This window comes from Cotesia glomerata, linkage group LG10 (genome assembly GCF_020080835.1).
Source record: "Cotesia glomerata isolate CgM1 linkage group LG10, MPM_Cglom_v2.3, whole genome shotgun sequence".
Lineage (NCBI taxonomy): Eukaryota > Metazoa > Arthropoda > Insecta > Hymenoptera > Braconidae > Cotesia > Cotesia glomerata.
In genome coordinates this window covers 12,203,481-12,223,838 of record NC_058167.1, presented here as the reverse complement: position 1 = coordinate 12,223,838, position 20,358 = coordinate 12,203,481, and the positions used below count along the sequence as shown (strand labels likewise).

The 20,358-nt window shown below is 27.9% G+C and overlaps 1 long non-coding RNA gene across 1 annotated transcript in view; it reads right to left on the bottom strand.

Moving 5' to 3' along the window:
- Nucleotides 1-2,124, bottom strand: part of LOC123272673 — a 94,692-nt gene extending 92,568 nt beyond the window's left edge. Inside the window, exon 1 of the long non-coding RNA XR_006511125.1 lies at nucleotides 1,849-2,124. This is a non-coding gene — a long non-coding RNA (uncharacterized LOC123272673). The remainder of the gene's footprint in view (nucleotides 1-1,848) is intronic.
- Nucleotides 2,125-20,358: the final 18,234 nt, after the last annotated feature.

Sequence of the window (20,358 nt, the reverse complement as noted above, 5' to 3'; positions counted from 1 at the left end):
TCAAATTAACAAAAAATTACCTAGATAGGGTAGAAGTACCGTTTGTGGCCACTGTACCGTTTATAGCCATTTATGTTGTTCAAATAAACGATAGAAATGAATTTATATTAATAAACCATTACAAACTCAATTTGTTTTAATATAATTTTTTTAAAACTCACCAAAAATATGGTTATAATGTTATAATTTTTCATAAATTAATTCAAATGTTAACTGGCCAAAAACGGTGCTAAGGTGGCCAAAAACGGTACTTCTACCTTATAAGAAGTTTTTATAGTTTATTTTTTCTACGACAAATGTATGACTGTTTAAATAAAATAAAGAAACTATAAATAAAAAAATGTCTTTGTAATGTATAATTTTTTCAGCATTCAACGAATTTAATTATTTATATAATAGTTTAACTTTATTTAATTATTTAAAACTTTCTAATAAAAATTTTCAAGATCAAAAAAATAATTCACTTTAATCAAGATATTCGTAACTTTCCCAAAAGTTTCCTTTAGCCAAGATATCATTTTGACGAGTACTTTTGGTAAAATATTTGCTATGTAATTCTCAGTTACAATTTTTATTACCATATTGTGTTTATTTATTATTATTATATTTTGGACTTTTATTTGGCCATCATGGCCTTGGGATAGAATAAAACATCTAGCAATATTTTTTTCTATGTACCCTACCTTGACTTTGGTGTTGCTTTTACCAAAAGACAACCTCAAAACTGCGGGTAACCTCAAACTTTCATATTTTATTTTCTCTTCAAAGTGAATCTTTATCCTCATTACCTAGTATAGTTGCACCCAGCGTGTAAAATGCTCTTACTCGGTACAGAAACCAAATTTAACAATAGAGACTACCTGAAGACACTTAAATAGACACGGTTTACATTAGGTAGTTGCTACCCTAAAAATTAGTATAATAAATGAAGAAAGGGAGAGAGCTAAAGTTTAAAGTCCAAAGTATAAAATGAACTGGGCCCAATTCTCAATTCTGCTCCTCGATAGGGGAAAGAACGATAGGACGATAGGTAAAACTGAAGCTGTGAAGCTAAACGCCTAAACACACGTCGTAAATCAAGAAACGAGCCACTCTGAGACCTCCGTAGGTGCTCCTAAGGGGGTCTTTATGAATATGTCTATAACTTTTCACTCTGGACTAAACTCATCCATATCTGGTGTACATTGTATAGAGCTTCATTATTGTCTGGTGAAATTTCATTGACACGTTCTACACTCTATATACTTTGAATAGAACTTGGTTGGTATATATGTAATTATGTATGTATATTTTATGATTATGAACGATTGATTCGTTGATGATGCATCCTGCAAAAAGGGGGTGAAAGTCAAGAAGCTTTACTCGAATTACAAAACTTGATACTTGATTTGATATGGTCTTTATAGCTCCAAGCGCTTGTATTATTATTGCTATCAAAAGTGGCCCTCTTCTCTTCCCTTAGGCCCGCGTTATTTATTGGCTATTATATGGGAACATTTTAGAGACCGGATGTGTCTACTTGTGAAGATATCGAGTCAAAATATAGGCTTTAGATGATTCTAAACGTTTTGATAGAATGAAAATGAAGTTTTCCCTGGTGGATCTGAAATACCGTAGAGTTACGGTATTATACGGTAAAAATACGGTCGATATACTGTATGGCTACCGTAGATTACAGTATCATTCTACTTGCACGGTAGAAACCGTAAAACACCGTAACGTACAGTAAAGAACGGTGAAAATGCGGTATAGAACGGTAAAATTACGGTACAATTGCGGTAGGGTACGGTGAAAATACGGTAGAATATATACTTCTGAACTTTCCGCACTACCGTATTCCAATGGTACCCTACCGTCAAATATACCTTATTTTAGCGATAAGTTACCGTACAATTACAGTACATTACCGTACAATTATGGTACTTTAGCGTACAAAAACAGTACTTTTTTTACCGGATAATTATAGTATTTTACTAACAATTACGGTATTTTACCGTAAAATCACGGTATCTTACCGTACAATAACGGTAAATTACTGTACAATCACGGTACTTTGCCATACAATCTCCGTAATTTACGGTGTCATACTGTATTACGGTAAATCACTGTACGTACCGTACTCTACCGTACCCTAACGTAAATTTGCCGTACTCTACCGCACTTTGGATCCGTCAGGGTGTGGAAAAATATGTGGATTATGTATTGATCAAAATACTACTTGATTAAAAAAAAATATTGTTTTCAGAATTTCGAGGTATTCATATCGAATTAAATCAAAAAATTTAAGAATCAAGTCAAGAAAATAAGAAAAAAAAATATAAAGTCAAAATTTGAGATTTAAAAATTTTATACTAATTTAAAAAAAAAACACTACTATTTTCAAAGAAGATAATCTATGGTTTTTAAGACGAGAATTAAAATACGGGGTAACAGATTCACAATATTACTGATTTGTTTCAAGAATAATTTTTTTCTTGAATCTTGTAGTTTTTTATAGCACACTGATAAAAAATTTAACTTGACTCAAGAGCAAGAATCTTGAACCAAGAATACTATTTTAAAGAAAATGAATTTTTTGAGCCAAGAGGAAAAGTTCTTGAGTCGAGAAGATTTTCTTGGTTTAAAAATTTTTCGTCTTACTTCAAGAAATTCATTTTTTTCTAAATGGTGTTCTCGGTTCAAGATTTTTGCTCTTGAGCCAAGTTAAATTTTTTATCAGTGCATAATAAATATCAATCGATGAAAAGAATAAACATCAATAAGAGTTTACATTTATCACTCCAGATTTTTGACCAAAAGTGAATAAATTCATTGCAATTTTTTAACTCGCGTTTGATAAAGATTCTCAATACCCGCTTTAATGACTACAGCAGAAAGTTCGTCAGTTTTTTAGAAACATGTCCCAACATTCTCAGAAGTTTAAAATTATTCAAATGTAATTCAACCGACATTGTTGAAAATTTTTTATTGGCTGTTTAAAATAAAAATTTTGAAAATTTTTTAGATCATAACATGAAATTTTCTTCAGAATAATTTCATTCTTGAATCAAGAACTTTCTTTCAGTGTTAAATTTTTGAACGAAGGTAAAATAGTTAAATAATAAAATTACGAGAATCAAATCTTGAAGACAATTAACTTTCTTCAAAATAATTTAATTTAAAAGAAAAAATCTTGAACCTACAACATTATTTTTAAGAGTTTGATGAAAAATTCTTCAACTAAGAAAATGTTTTTGATTCAAGTTAATTAAACTTGATTCAAAATGATCAGGCTTTTAAAAATTAGTATCTTGATTAAAGATTTGTTTTTGTAAATCAAGTTAACTTTTTTATCAATGTATTTCTATTGAATGAAGCTATTTTTTATATCAATATAGATCCGGGATTGTTTTTTTATTTTCCAAACAAAACTCTCTTTTATTATTACATATTTATTTCCTCTCTCCGCCCATTTAGATTCTCCTCTTCGGATGCAGCAATTTGCATAATATAAGAACCACCGTGTCTCTATACTCATCTCTTCTCTTAACTTGTACCTCCGACGATTTCGCCCGGGGCCTTTTCTGAAGAAGACTCTCCACCAATTCGACTCGCTACTACCTTCAATATATTTACTATATTGTACATAAGGTGTATTGTATATTGCATATAACTTCGGAGAATTTATTGCCCGGCGATGATCGATAGCGGATAATTAGCTCAATATCAATCCTGATATCAACTTTTAGTTTTTTAAATCTTCCATCGATGAAAAAATAAAAACAATTGTTGTTTTGTTTCACAAATTATATGCAATTTTGTATTGATATTTATTGTCGTAATTTTTTATTTTTTTTTTTTTGTGTATCTTTTATTGACCGTAGATAAGAATGCTGAAATGTCTCATTTTTAATAAGAATAATAAGACTAATAAATTTTAAATTATGCTTTATCGTATGATCGAATTGAATAAATTTATTCTGCGATTTAGGTGAGGGGAGGGAACTCAGCTCACTTTCAAGAAAATAAACAAAATTTGGTTGCCATGATAAAAAACATTTATACAGTTGGCTCACAAAATGGGGTTCAAAAATATATTTTTGTAAAATCAATAAGATTTGTGAAGTAACACTATTTGCTTATAATTTACTCGAAAAAATTAAACGTAGTGTGATTGGTGAGTGATAACGGCGAACAAATATTAATAAAAAATGGTGGATTATTCAAAAAAAAAAAAAACCATGTCGAAATTACTTCAATTTTAATTATTAAAGTGTCATAAAAATAAAATATAATTCGTCTAAATTTATAGTAATATATTGTTCTAAATTTGTCCTTTGAAAAAATTGCATAAATTTGTTAATTTTAATAAATAATAAACAATTATAATTTTTTTAAAAATAAAAACAATAATTGTGATAAAATATATTTAATACTGTAACTCATGGCTAAATAGATTGTCTATAATATAATAATACAAGGAAGAAGTTCAAACTGAAGAAGAAAATAATAAAAATATTAGACTCAACAGAAAAATGTTTAAATTTAAATTTATTCTCTAGTGACCCTATTATTGGCCATTACTGTTGGGTCTTTATGTAAAGAAATAAATAAATAAATAAATATGCATCTATATATGCGGCAACTATTTGGAACATGGAATATACATGTTAAAAAAAAATATATATCCTAATATATTTTCCGATAAATGGAAAAATATATTTTTAAATAGATTCTAACGTAAATGTGTGCATCTATAATATAAATGCTTACATAGATGCTGTATATATACATACAGTCGAAATGTACATAAAAGAAAACATATAAGTTACGATACATTTTCTGCAGAAAAATTGTATGTTTGTTTTCGATGCAAAATTGTACGACTTAGTTTATTTTTTTTAAATAATTAAAGTCACTAAAGATTATATTGTTGCGACCAGTGTAAAAAAATTTTGATACAAAATGAATTTAAGATTGAAATTCATATTTTGACACAAATATGAATTAGTCTTGAGATCAATCCAAATTTAAAATTGATTTGTAGAAAGAAATTAGCACACCTGTAGAAATTTCCATTCTGGTTCAGAATTTTAATAAAAACTTAAAAATATTTTGTATATAAAATTTATCCTTAATATTCTTAAATCTTTATTAGAATCCTGAAGCAAGATCGAAAGTTCAACAAGTATGCTAATTTCTAATTTAAAATTTGGATTGATCTCAAAACGAATTCATATTTGCGTCAAAATATGAATTTCAATCTTTAATTTATTTTGAATCGGATTTTTTTTTACACGGGCGACTTTAAAATAAATCGAAAAAAAAGGAAACAAGAACAAAATTGACAAATTACAGTTTAAGCAAAACAAAACATAAAAATTATAGTTTGAAATAATATTTTTTAGAGATCAAATTTCAAAAATTGTATTCTAAAATTTTGGATATAATTTTACAATTTTTTAATGAACTTTTTGCAGAATTAAATTTGTAAAGGTTCAATTTAAAAAATGTAGTATAAATTGTAATTTTTCAACTTTTTTTTATGCAGCTAAAATTCATCTGTAGAAAAACTAATTGCAAGGGGGAAATTTTTAATCAAAAAGATTATTTTAAAAATTTTTTCTCGATGTCAATGTTAATTTTAGAAAATTTTTTACTGTCTTATAAAAATACTCTAAATTATTTTTTTAGTAAAACATGTAATCTTGCAACTGTTTTAAAATACAAACTCAACCATTTATAAAATTATTTTACCCATAATTAATATCTTTATTTTAATTGTACATAACTTCAATCGAATGAATAATTCAAAACTAATGTCCATTAATTAATCAACATTAAAATAATTCAACCGCCAAAGACGAACCGTTGGTAAAAAAATGACCAATAATTTGTAAAACAAACCTTATTTTTAAACAAATTAAGCAATTGCAATAACAATTACATGTATTATATATACCCATCAGTACTCTAGATTGCTAGATTGTCTGCATCATATATCTTAAAATGTACATCCATATAAGGTACATACTCAATTAAACATAAATTCAAAGAATAAAATAAAATTACATATGAGTCTTGATCACGAAAAATTTAAAATTTACAATCCACGATTATAAAACCAAAATGTTTCCATAAAACTCATAAATATAAAGATAAAAAAGATAGTTTTCATTTATTCGAGACCACACGCATGACAATTACTCGTACACGTTTTTTTAATACGAAAATATTACATACTATATAATTTAAAATAAATGATACAAAAATGATATCACACATGTAATTTTCATATATTAATTTCTTTATTTTACAAAACAAACGGAAGTTAATATCTTAATTATTTTAATACTAATAATAAAAAAGGCAGAACGTAGTACTTAAAAATTTTTTAATTTATAAATTAAACAAAACAAAGTGGTACATGAACAATTAAACATAAAATAAAATAATATATAATTTAAACTCGTATTTGTATTTTTATATCATAAATATAAATTCAGCAGAAAAAAACAAAATAATTATAGAGTGAGTGTAATTGTATTTTACCCTCGTTTTTAAAAAACTGGGTGATTTTTATCGCAACATAAAGAGACACCGTTTATATAATAAGTCACGCCTGCGTAAACGACGAGGTGAATTGAGCCATCAGTAATAAGGGTTCCGTCGGTTACGCCCGTTTGCATCTACAGATAAACATTTTCCACCCTTACATTATATTATACGCTTTCACATATTTATGCTTCTGTATTTCTGCGTACGCTACTTCCCACACGCTCGACTCACATTTTCACGTAAATTGTCTTATTATTCACCCGTAAAAATTCATGCATTTATATCTATCATTACTTTACAACTGGAAATCCTGCGGAATACTCTGTTACAAAGATTAAACCGTCGGCAACTCGTTTCGTCAATGGCGAACTATTCGCACAGTAATATTCAACGACGATAGTCTTAAATATTGACTCGGAAATTTCTCACTCAACGAAATTGCCCAAGGCGCAAAATAATGTAGACAACAGGATACGTAGTTTCGGTTTTTATTGTTATGGAAACGATCTCATATGCGTGAACGCGTCTTCAAGGGTGGTTTTTTATTGATTTACTTTCATGCGCGAAAGTTCTTAAAAGTTTTTTATCTTAGTGGAAAAAATTAACTTCATTAAAAAAAAGCAATTCATTTTAAAGAGTTTCATTGTTTTGATGTTTCTTGGCGAGAATTTTAACTGATTCAAGAATTTTTCGTCTTAATTTGAGGCAGCAAAAACGTTCAAAATTTTTCACACCGTTATTTTACACTCACGCAATTGTGCGCTGAAAAAAAAAAATTAAATTAAATCAAGAGAATAATTTTGAAGAGTTTCATTGTTCTGAATAAAGATGAAAAATTTTTAAATCCAAAAATATTTTTTAGTTCAAGAATTTTTCTACTCTGACACACAGTAAAAGATTTTGCGTCATTACGTCAAAAAACTTGTTAAAAAATTTTATGTTAAATATTTAACACTTTTATGTGTAAATTTTAACATTTATTTTGTTAAAACAACACAAAAAATGACGCAAAATTTTTACTGTGCAAAAAATTAACTTGAATCAAGAAAAATTTCTTATTTAACTAACTTATTAAAATTATTAAATTTTTCTACTTAAATCAAGAAGATATGTTCTTCAAAGTTATTTACTTGATTCAAGTGAACTTTTTTTTCTGTGTACTCAAATTAAGAAAATGAAGTTCTTTAGAATTATTTACTTAATAATTCAAGTAAAATTTTTTTCTGTGTGCAAAATGCTCAGTATAAATAAAATAATTGATCAAGTTCAAGACTTATCTTGATTTCTATAAATTCTCGGATTAATATCTTTGTATTTATGGTCGATAACTAAACTGTAATTTCTTTCAAAAATACATAATCTTTAGTTCACTAATAGAAAAATTTCTTAGCATTTAAGAAGATTTCTTTGTATTTAAGAAATCATTTCTTAAACATCAATTCTTAGTATTTAAAAAATACTTCTTAGTATTCAAGAAATATTTCTTAGTATTTATAGTATTTCTTAGTATTTAAGAAATATTTCTTAAATACTAAGAAATGATTTATTAAATACAAAGAAATTCTTCAAAGAAATTCAAAGAATTTCTTAAATACTAAGAAATCCTTCTATCAGTGTTAATAAAATTAAAATTTTTAACCAAAATCAATTTTCTACCTAAAAATAAATTCGTTCGCTTTCAAAAACTTAAAAATTTTGTTTTACACAAAAATTCAATAGAAAACAATTAAGTATTTTGTTCGGATAAAATTTTCTACTAATCCAATAATATTTCTTACTTTTCTTAAATTTAAAAGTCTGAATACTTTAAAATTAAAAAAAAAAAAAAAAACCCATTTTTCTTAAATGATGAAATTTTTTGAAAAAAAAATAGGGTGCAGAGTTACGCGGATAGAATAGAAGCAAAGCGGAGGACAAAGTGGTCGTTTATCATCTCAACCGAATAGAAGTAAAGACTTGAAATATACATACATGTCAGATATATGTGAAGAGGAGACTTGCGAAGTTTATATACACAGAAAATGTATAGAAGATGGAGAAGAAAAGCCACTTATTCAGCAGACAGCAGACGGCGAAAGGGTGTGAGAGAAAAATAAGTGAAGAATGAGTAGAGAGCCAAACTTTACGCTGGCAGGGATGGTAGAAAGCTACTGACGTTTAGCTGGTTACGATGTAGATGAAGATAGAAATGTAGATGTAGATGTAGATGCTGATGGTGGTGGTGAAAACGGTGGTTGTGGATGTATAATGTAAATGTGTACAGAAGGCCACCCACGCGGAGCGGTGGCAAGACCCTTACACACCGAACACGGATTATACGGATGCAGATGTGTGGGTCTGCCTTCTGATTTCTGATGCTCGTGTTACACACGCCCACGCATCAACATATCGTCATATCAAACTGATTCAACCACACACGTGTACCAGAGTTTATTTTTTTTATTTTTTGTCGAGATAATTAACGCGGATATATTCGTTAACTTGTGAAAGAGATTCACTTTTTGCCTTTTTTATTGCTCTTGGGTGATGGCTGATGGGGAGTAATTAATATGACGAGGGAATTGATTAAGGTAATTATGGTTATGATCGACAGTTTTTTTAGTAAATTAATTAGTTTTTTAGTGGTGAAAGTTGGGCAGTATGACTAACTCACTGGCTGAAGATGTAGATGTTGGTCAAAAAATTTTTTTATTTAAAATACCAAGCATAATTTCACTATATTTTTTGCTAATTATGAATTATTATTATTAGCAACATACAGTCCATATAAAACTGTCGATAATTGCAAATTATGAACAGAAAAAAATTTGGCTTAATGATTTTTCGATATTCTTAAATAAATTTTATAAAACAAATAAACTACTTTAAGAGCTTAACATAAAAAAATATGCTAAATGGTGAAAATTCAGGTTATGATCTTTTTAATGATACCAAATTTAATTTGGAAAATTTATCATAATAAATTATCTATTGCTAAAAAGTATATGAAGTTTTGAAAAGGCACATTTTTATTTTTAATCACAATAAGATATCAAATTTTTGTTGCACAAAATTTGAATACGAAAATATAAAACACTACAAATTTTTATTTGTACTATTAGATTAAATTAATGGAGGCAATCTTCACAAGAATTTGAACAAATGTGAAGTGAAATTGGAAAAATTTGGGGTGAAATCACAACCGCTGGAATCATTACATACTTCTACTAAGTAACATATGGTCATCAGCTTTCTTAAATTTTAACAATTTCGAGCCGAAATGACATCTGTTAATAATTTGACCATCCAAAATCAGGCTGGAAATAATAGCTTCAAATTCTATAAAATTAATCATTTTTTAAAATAATAGAATACTTTTCAGTAATAAATCTGGTTGAGTTAGTTCGTGTTTTTTTAGCACTAGGTCACAATATAAACACATGTCAAAGTATCCCTAAATAAGTGTGAGATAATATTGATAAAAAAGAAAATTTTTTTAGGTATCTTTAGTGGTCTGTAAAAGTAATAAAAATATACCAACAAACTGGGTAATATAAAAATGTAAATTAAAAATTTCTTTTCCATAGAGGCTGTAAAATTTAAGTACAATAAATCGACGGTCTAATTAGCAATTGGTCTAACTCCTTATTTTTTAGAAAGTGATTTTTAAAAATTTTGATGTAGCAATAGTCCAATTATAAATTGTTTGAATGATCCAAACTAAAATATTATACCTCTACTATAGATATTAAATTGTTTTTTAAAGTGATAATAAATTTTGAACTAATTGTTTTTTCGTACAAATGGAAGATTCTCTAAAAGTGAGTTAGACAATTTGCTAATTAGAACGTCGAAATATTTGAAATGAAGATACTAATTATTTTCCAACTCCTGAGTTCAATTTAGTCTTCAATATCTATCGATCTAAGGACCCCATAATTTGGATCTATGGACAAAAAATCTTTTAAAATTATTTAAATTAATACAAAAAAAAATGAGCAATAATAATTAATAATTAATGAATTGTAAAAATTATTTCAAACAATAAACCAATTAGCTCAATTATGAAAGTTCTAAAATAATTTTTAAAAAAACTTCAAAATTGTCAGATAAAGCGATAGATCTCTTGAAGCTTAGACTCTATTAGAGACGAACTCAAAAATTCTCAAAAAAATCAATCTCTCTAACCCATAGCCGTAAGCGATAGCATCATCTAATAATTTAATATCCCTCATCAACTCCACATGCTTAACCATCAACTGGCCAGATCTCCAATACAAATACACAGATAACAATCAAGTGATACTCAATATATCACATACACAATCTATTAAACGATAAACGACTTACAGGCACAGACATATAATAAGCATAGGGTCTATTCTAGCCACTCAGGTCATTCTAGCGTACTAATCTAACACATTCCAACTAAACAGAAACAGGTAGATTTATTTTATTTACATTTATACATCCACACATACATCCATAGATGGTACTACGGTCAGCGTGATACCAAATGTATACTCATACTCTAACAAAACGTTGGTCTGTCTTATTTATACTGGCCATGCCAGTGATCCGCGTTCCAGCGATACGAGTGTATTTTACAGGATAGATGCAGCGATATTAAGCGACACGCCATCATCATCATCATCATCAACATCAACATCAACATACCTAAAGTTATCCTCCACAGTTTACACGAGTCTCAGTGACGGGCCCAATTTTTCATCCATTTTAACTGATTAGAATAATAAAAATGATAATCGTATTTGTAGATTTTGAAGAAATGTATAATAATTATAATAATAATAATGAAGATGATGATATGGTACAACGTTTACCATTGAATTGAATGGAATTGAATATACGTATATCTACTCACTATACACGGATTATAAAGTGACAGAAAAGGGAGCGGTTGTCGGGTTTTAGTTATGCTGATCCAGAAATATATAATGAGTATAAAAAAAATAAGTGACGCGAACGTTATCGACCTGGGTATTATTTGGTTTTTTTTTTTTTTTTTTTTTTTTTTTTGGAGTATGCATAATATGTATAATACTTTGGTTCGGTGACTAAACCATCGATAAATAAATATTAACATGATGGCTCAGCACTTTTCCTCGAGGATCAGTACTTTTTATACAGGCAATTCTCCATTCCTCAACACTTCTTAATTCTTACTTTTTTATAAATTGGAATAAAAAATTGGGATATGTTTTACGTGTATGTAAATTAGGATTTTTTTTATAAACGGAAATTTTTTGATGGATTTATTAAAGTAGTGAGTTTTGGTAAAAGTGGACTGTAATAAATAATAGTCAATGGATGATAAATAGTATTTCAATTAGTAAAATTGTAATTTTAATAATTTATTTATTGGTGGTATTTATTATTCGAATATTACAGTTTAATAATTATGTAGCAAAAAATATCAATTAAAACAGTAATAAAAGTTATGTAAATGTCGAAAAAGTTAAAGTATAATAATTAATAATAATTCCTTCAATGTTTATCATTTTGTATGTAAACCTTGTTTAAAAAAATTCACTCTCATGAGATTTGATTTTTTTTCAATAATTTCAATTGGTTTCAATTTCTCAGTATATACAGTAGCGCTCAAAAGTAATTTGACAAAACATTATGCGTTAGTTTTTTTCAACCATGTCAAAATACTTTGGAGCCATCATTTTCCTAATATTTTTAAAATTAAACTTTCTTTTGTTACAAACAAGGACCACTTTGACACTATTCTGTAGATTATTCAAAAACTATTAAAAAATAAATAAATAATTACTATGTTTCATATTTATTTTTAATTAAACCATTAAATATATTTGTCAAAATACTTTTGAGTGCTACTGTATTTATAAATAAATAATTTGTAAAGAGCGAATTTTTTTAATGAATATTTTTAAATGAGGAAAGACTATTATGATTTGTAAAAATTAAAAGAAAGCTTACAAAATTTCTCCAGTGAGGATTTTACACTTTAATTTAGCCAACGCTAACATCTATAAGGTAAAATAGTAAATTTTAAATGCAACGATAAAAACGAAACTATATAATTATTAGCTTGACGCTTTTTACTGTTTGAAACGATAATTTTTAAAGAGCGTGTCGTTATTTTTTATAGTTACCGCTAGAAATCATTTTTTTCGATATTGAATTATAAATTTTGGTTTTTATAAGTACTTTTTCACATTCTGTTTCATAATTTTTAATGTTACACCACCTCGGAGTCCAATGTACCATTTAAAAGATCAAAAATTAATCAGAATCTAAGCAAATTTTACTAATTAGATTTTTCTGTTCAGTTTTATACAAAGTACGCATAAAAAAAAAATTTTACTTTAACCAATAAAATTGTAAAGTTATTTTGGAGCAAGAAAAAATTTTCTTGAGACAAGATAAATTTTTTCTTAATATTTTTTGGAGTCAGAAAAATTTATTCTAGAGTCAAGAATTTTATTCTTTCTATTTTATTTATAAATGCCTTTAAATGATGATTAACATTAAGACTTGTGGGCAATTGTTATTTTATTAGTTAAAGGTAAGTAAAAATTGGAAAATACTCATTTCATTGGTTTTATTTCTAGTCCTAAACCGTTGAAGATAAAAAATTTAACACCCTAAAATCGCTTTAAAAAAGTATGTGACGTATATATATTTTTTTTTGCCTGTTTATAAATGTTTTTAGTATGAGCTATTCACAAGGGCAGTATTATTAAATTAAAAAAAAAAATATATTTTGAAAATAAAAGTAATATCCATATACCAAATGATTTAAAACAGTAAGCAGAAGCACGAAAAAAAATGTTCCCGCACAATATGACACAGTGTAAAATAAATATGCTTATCAAACTATTCACTGGAATCGGTAGACATAACATTTGTTTACAAGGTTTTATACCTCAAACATCTGTGTACACAGAGAATGTACGCGTTTTCACATGGTTTTTTGTTAAATTTCATTGTGTTGTTATCATGTAGCTACTTGCTACGCATTTCTCAAGTCAATAGTACTCTAATCATCACGATAATTATTCGATAATTATTCAATTTATGATAATAAATTTTTGTTATTTATTGCCTTATTTTTAAAATATTATTTTCTATCGGAATTTTAAATTCAAACTAACCAGCAGACAGTTTATACTCCAATATCTAATATCTAATATCGAATATTTATCTCTATAAATAAAACTTATAATTTATAACTTATCTAATTGTTATTGAGAATTTAGTATCATAGATTATTATTCATCGAGAACAAGCCAGCCCGCCTTGTACATATGTTTTGACACTCTGTCACCTCCGAGCATTTTTTTAAACTTAATCCTCCTTTCATCTCGATTAACAAACAAATTCATGCATAAAATCACCCGGTAACCCACGCACGGATGGGCGCGGGCCACGCCACCACTCACCTATAATATATTTTTTCATTTTAGATTTTAGATTTTTATTTAATTATAATCCTCCTTTATTATTTTTATTTTTATTTTATTCTAAGTTATGAATTATGTGTAAATTATGAGATAATCCAGTGGCGATTTCGTTCTAAACTCATTTACATTTTTTTAATACTTTTACGACTCAAGATGCTCATTTAATTTTTAAATTTATTTTCACGGAAATATTTATTCTACATTTTTTAGATAAAAATTTTATTTTAAAAAATTTTACTCTTAAATTTAGATTATTTGTCAAAATATTACAATTGAAAAAAAAAAAATAATTTAAAAAATAAATCCAATTAAATATTAATTGGTTTTTCTTTAATTAAATTTTTTATAACAATTAAAATTTTAGTACTAAAATATTAAACTTATTTCAGTACAAGTAGCGCCAACATCAGCCAAATTTTCGAATTAGATCATTTAATTAAAGTACTTACTTTAGTTTAACAATCGATAAAACAGTAAGAATTATATACTAAATATTTTTTACTTATATATCAAAATATTTCACCTTAAATATCAGAATGTAATTTTTGTTATTATATTTTCCTTTTTATTTAAATATTTAATATTATCCCGGCGACAATCTAGAAAAAAAATTATTTTTTTTAAAAAACAATGGCAGATTCTTTTAGATTTCTTGTAATTTTTGAAACCACGATTTAATTTTTTTTTATAATAATTATCTATAACTTACTTAAAATTTGAGCTATAGTTTTTGTGGTTTAAAATACAGCCACATTAAAACTGTTACATATTCATCAAAAACTTAACAATACACAACCATGGCAAATGGTTAAGACAAATTTTTATTGTATATTATTCTTGTGAATGTTTATATGTATTTATACAATCTTTTATTACTCACACCTTTCTCCTGAAGTAGATGCTAATTTGGATCCTTCCTATACGATGATTACCATACAAAACACAAACAACACTATTTGTTTACTTTTTTAAACGTGCCACTCACTCTCGCTCGTGCCTTTAAAAAAATATATTTTCATATAACAGCCTCTACTCCTAATTCCCCTTAATTTCGACCATTTATTTATCTTTACAAGTCGTTTATTTTTTCTGCTTATTATACGTGTTATTATGCCATTGTAAGCTCTCTACTCTCCTAAAAAGATATTTACCTCGATAATTATTTAAATATTAAGTATAAAATAAAATGCATTCGCCTGTATTAAATTATAAGAAACCTCCAAATATCTAGGAAAATTTTATGACGATTTTTTTATAATATAAAATATTCTAATAGAAAAAAATTCTAACGATTAATTAAGTAAAATTATTTTTCTATACACTTTAAAAAAAAACTTGGATTAAAAAAAAATATTTCTTTATAAATTTTTCTTGTTTCAATATATTTAACTTGTAAGATAACTAGTCCATATTTTGTCTTTTTAGTCCTTTAATCACTCGATCAGCATTTCTTATACATAATAGACGATTCATCAAAGATAAGAGAGAAGATAGAGTCTCTAAACGGGTTTTCACATAGATATTATCTTAACGATTTCAGTAAAAATGATAATAACCCCATTTCGAAAAATTATTTTAACTTTACAAAGTACAACCTACTGTATCACTCTTGTCTTCCATGTACCAAATTTTGTACATTGATAAAAAAATTCACTTGATTGAAGAGCCAAAATCTTGAACCAAGAATACCATTTTGAAGAAAATGATTTAATTGAGTCAAAAGAATAAATTATTGAGTCAAGATATTATTCTTGATTTAAGTAAATTTTTCTTCTCTCAAGAATTTATTCTCTTGACTGATCTTTACAGATTTTACTTAATAACAAATGACATTAATGATAACTAAAAGCTTTTCTTCTCATTAATAAATAACTCACACATGTCAAATTCAATTAATGTAAATATATTATCAAGCCGTTCTGAATTCGAATTATTTATTGTATTATATATTAACTAAACGGAATTTTAGGCTTCAATGCAATAAAATGTACGTAAAATAATTTATTGCACTTAAATTAAATTAAGTCATCATGCCGCCCATTTATTATTATTAATTTAATGATAAATTTTATATTATATAAAGTTCAACTTTGTCATCATTAATAAATTACTTCAAGCTTAATTTCATTGAATGAAAGATTTAAAATAATTCGTGGCATGCTTCGAAGCGTCAATCGGTTACTTAATTTTAGACCCGAGATATAGAATTTTTTTTTAATTTTTGCTGTATACTTTTTTTATAAGAATTTTTTTTCTTATATTTTGATACAAAAGAAAACTAAAAAAATTATTTTGCTATTTAAAAATTTTAATTTTCACAAAAATTATTGATAAAAATTTTCAGGTCAATAAATTTATTTAATAAAAAAAAACAATAATAATTCTACACAGTAAAATTTTTTTAAAAATTAGAATTTTTTTTCCGCCTCTCTATAGTCAAACGAAATAAAATATACCCATCAAAAAATTTAAAAACAAAAACAATTTTATAATGCAATTCCTAATTGATTTATAAAGTTATTAACTTGAAAAGTTTTTTAATAAAATATTGGCATCTCAATTACAATCCTAATAAAAACATAACCCCCAAGACTGTCATTTAAGAATAAACTGTAAACTCCGTAGAAACAAATTAAGAAAATCAGCCCTCACCTCCAAAATTATCCAACGACCTCTTGTCCCCCTTGCCCGTAAAATAAATGTTGAAGCGCGAATTATGCTCCAGTACCGTCTTCATCCTGCCCATTATCTTCTTCCCTCTTTCATCCCGAGCCTCCATTTTAGCCCCTGCTATACACCGTCGAGAAACTTATTCGGTTAATGGAATGACGATCCGCCTCAACTTCTATCCTCTGTTTCTGCCATCTATAGCAGCATGTCAGTACTAAACATTTCCGTGAAATTATTAAAAATTATTTCGATCAACCGCTATAAAAAGTAATCATTCTACGCGTTAATAAAAACACAAACTTAATAATTGTCTTAAATGTTAATGATTACGGCATTTATTCCTCATGATTACTACTGTAAATATTTATTATATGTAATAAAATAATAATAACCATAAAATTCCTTTATTTCTGCGATTATTTAAAATTATTCAACAAAGCCAATTCTTACCACGTTTAACTTTTTTTGCTTCAAGAAGACACTTACGAGAAATTATTATACCGAACAAAACATAAGCGATTTAAGATAATAAAAGATTTGAGCCGAGTAAAAAAATAATAAAGCAAAACATTCAAATATTTATAATTAAAAAAATTTATTGAATTTTTCCGCAATTTTTTGAATTGTCAAAAGTAATTTTTTAAAAAATCCCGCTCTTTTAACACGCGGAACGCCTTTTTTAAGTATAGTTTACAGCTACAGTGTTCTTCACCACTAGCGCCATCTATCGGCACCCCGTAATATTAAATTCAAGATCTTGCTAATACTAAAAATTCAGCCTGACGAGTAAAGAGACTACAAATGAACCATTTTAAAATTATTTCTCGTTTCTTGGGTGGAAATAGCGATAAAAAGAAAAATTAGGGGGTGAATATCTTTCCCCAGCCGGTTAACGACTAAATAAGTCTAGCCAATTAAAAAAGTCATTTCGATTAGAGTCCCCGTGCGACTATTTAGCATTGTAACTGTGCCATTATACGCATGTGCTTACACAGTTAATGCTGTTGTACAATATACACGCTTGTATTACAGCCATACACATTTACCATTTATATATAGATATATTATATTTAATACCTTGAATAAGTATTGGTGTACCTTCAGCTCCGGAGTAATAGTAAGCAAACTAAAGTGTGAGGTACATTAGGGATCATCAGTTATCAACGTCCTCGCCTCGGGTTATACGCAGACAATTATGATGATAACTTTTAAATATTTATCCTAAGAGAATGTTTAATAGAGATAACAGATAACCTTTTATTGGGTTATTTTATACTAGTGATTCTTTGTTGGCGAACATATGCCTTAAGCAAGTACATAAAGTGAATTGACAAACCAATTGCATCGAAAATATCAAATAAATTATATTGTACAATCAAGCCATTGGTAAAATTACTTCTGACTACTAAATAAACACTAATACCAACCATTTAATACCCGAAAATCACTTTTAGCAGCTGAATTCCTAGTACATGCGAGAAACTCGCCACCCAGCACCATCTAGCGGATAACTCGGTAACTAAAGTCTGCACGGAGAAAAAATTTTGCTACAGGAACTCTACAGTAGATAGTTAGCTGTAAAAAGTTCCAGTAGGTTATTAACGAATTCTTATGGTAACAATACCGTTTGGTTCCTATAACTCTATGTCGTTGAGCTCTGAGAGCCCAACGTTATTTACCTCTCACAACTCTACAGGATCGTTCTGAGACTATAACAAATTTTAACAAATCTATAACGATTTAATATTGATAATTTAATAAATAAATGCAGCAGAACGAATTTATATTGCCAATAATAATTGTATATGGCAAATAAGAATAGTATTATAATAGAAATAAAATAATAATAGAACTTATATCACAAATATAAATTACCACAATCACAATATATTTTACTAATAAATTAAATTAACAGTCACTGCAAATGAACCTTGAAAAACCATAAATAGAAAACCGTTCTAACGAAATTTAATTTAAAAAAAAAAAATTACCTATTTACTTAAATAAATAAACTGGAAACTTAATTGTCCTCATATATTTTTAATAATATGGATGAGTAACAAAATAATTATGTTTGTCATTTTAGAAGGTTATGAAATATGTCAGCGCACTCTACTACTGCGCAACGTAGAGCGCTCCCAACTATACCGTTTGTCTCTCAGAACAATCCCGTTGAGCTCTGAGAGCTCAACAACATTGAGTTATCAGAACTAAATAAAATTTTGTTACTGTAACTCTATAACAAACAGTAAACTGTGTATAGTTATGGTAACTCTACAATTTAGTTCTCAGAACGAAATTTTGTTTTCTGTGTAAAAATAATGTCTCTACCTCATCTAGGACCTCGACATCGTTAAATATGGACGTTTGTCTTAGTGTCTTGAATTGAGAGTAAACCTCAACTTAATTTCCTTCCCTTCCACAGAATAAAACACAACAAAGCAAATAAATTAACTAGAGATTAAACTCTCCATAAATTCAAAAACAAAAGTAAACATAAAAAATTCTCCTTAATTTATCTTATTTACTTACATAAGATTTTCCTCTTATTCTCAAACAATTTACGACATTTTATATCGCAACTAAGTCCGGTCTAAACCGCACAGAAATTTCTTGCCAGGGTTTTTCTTTCTCCACATCAATCTAAATTCTTTAATGTATGTGTATAAAAAAGCTGGAAAATACATAAATACTAAGTCTGAAAGGGAAGAAGTCCGGAGAGGAAGAGCTAACAACATTCCCTTGTCTTTTCTGGTTATACCCTCTAAAACCTCTCTCCTGTTCTCGCTCTCTACTCTTGAATCTCTTTGTTTCATTTTATAGCACAGCATACTATACCATATACTCGGTCGATAAAACAATTGCCGTGGGGATAATCGGCATTACTTACGCCGGATTCACTCGGAGATACAAGTCCGCTCGTATATACTGATATCCCTTCGGTTCTCTCTCTTTATCTGCCCAGTGCACAGTCAGTGAAGAGAGAGGGTGAATATGTGCGTTTACACAACAAACTCTCAGCTTTTCTGGAGCTGTGTTGTGATATACGTAAAGTTTATGCGGGTGTGTAAGTATAAGAGTGTCGGACAACGGTTAACCGACCCCAGCTCCAGAAAGGGAGGTGGTTTACAGCTCGGGAGCGAACGAGGAGCGCAACCCTGAAGAGGCAGCCCACCCTGAGGATACCTAGCCGGCAGTTATAAGCCCAGGGTGATCTCCTGCAGTAGCTGAAGCTGAGCAAAGCGGACTTCCACTGGCTTATGGCTCATCCTGTTCACCCGCCCCATCGCTAAAGTGCCCCCAATTAGATACGTTACGGGATTTCGATGTCAAGCGCTACTCGGATCTCACCCACGGGAATAAACGGCGAGACACTTATTCTTGAGAAAATAAATTTTAGTTTATTAATGGGCGGCCTTTTTTTGACGCTTTTAGGTGCTAGAAATTTTTTATTATTGATTATTTTAAGGATAATTTATGGCTATTGTTAGATTTCATAATAGTCATTATAATTCAAGAAGTAAACACAGTAAAAAATATTGTGTTAAATACGGTTCACAAAAAATTCGTGTCAAAATTCAACACACTTTTGTGTGAAAACGGTACAAACTTTGTGTTAAGATGAAGGTTTATTGAAAATAGTGCATATACGTATTAATAAACGTTATAATAAGTGGTTTAACAACTTAACCAATCAAATAAAAAATAAGAATTATAT